This window comes from Palaemon carinicauda, unplaced genomic scaffold, assembly GCF_036898095.1.
Source record: "Palaemon carinicauda isolate YSFRI2023 unplaced genomic scaffold, ASM3689809v2 scaffold117, whole genome shotgun sequence".
NCBI lineage: Eukaryota > Metazoa > Arthropoda > Malacostraca > Decapoda > Palaemonidae > Palaemon > Palaemon carinicauda.
In genome coordinates this window covers 92,016-92,500 of record NW_027168671.1, presented here as the reverse complement: position 1 = coordinate 92,500, position 485 = coordinate 92,016, and positions in this window count along the sequence as shown.

Below are 485 nucleotides of genomic sequence, written 5' to 3'. Positions count from 1 at the left end.
CACCTATGAATGTGTCTACAAGAAAGCAAACTCGATGCTAATACCTCATATACGTTCGTCGAAATGTTCCCCAAATATCTTTGTCTATCTCTACCTCTCTGCAGGCAGTGGTTTTACAGATTGATATAGGGAGAAAATACACAATCTGTTCTCTTTTCTTGCCTCCAAATGATAACATCTCATATGATAATATAGTAGAGGTGATTAAAAAACTCCCACAACCTTTTTTTCTTACTAGGAGATCTTAAGAGTAGACATCCTTTATGGGGTGATGTTTTGGCAAACGTAATGTGTAATATTATATCATCAATTTTGGAGAATGAAGATGTCGGACTCCTTAATCCAGGTGAGTCCACACATTTTCATGTTCAGACAGGTACCTTATCCTGCACTGACCTATCACTTGCAAGCTCTAACTCTCATTTTAATCAGAGAACATTAGATGATTGGCATACTAGTGATCCTGCACCAATCATTATTAACAC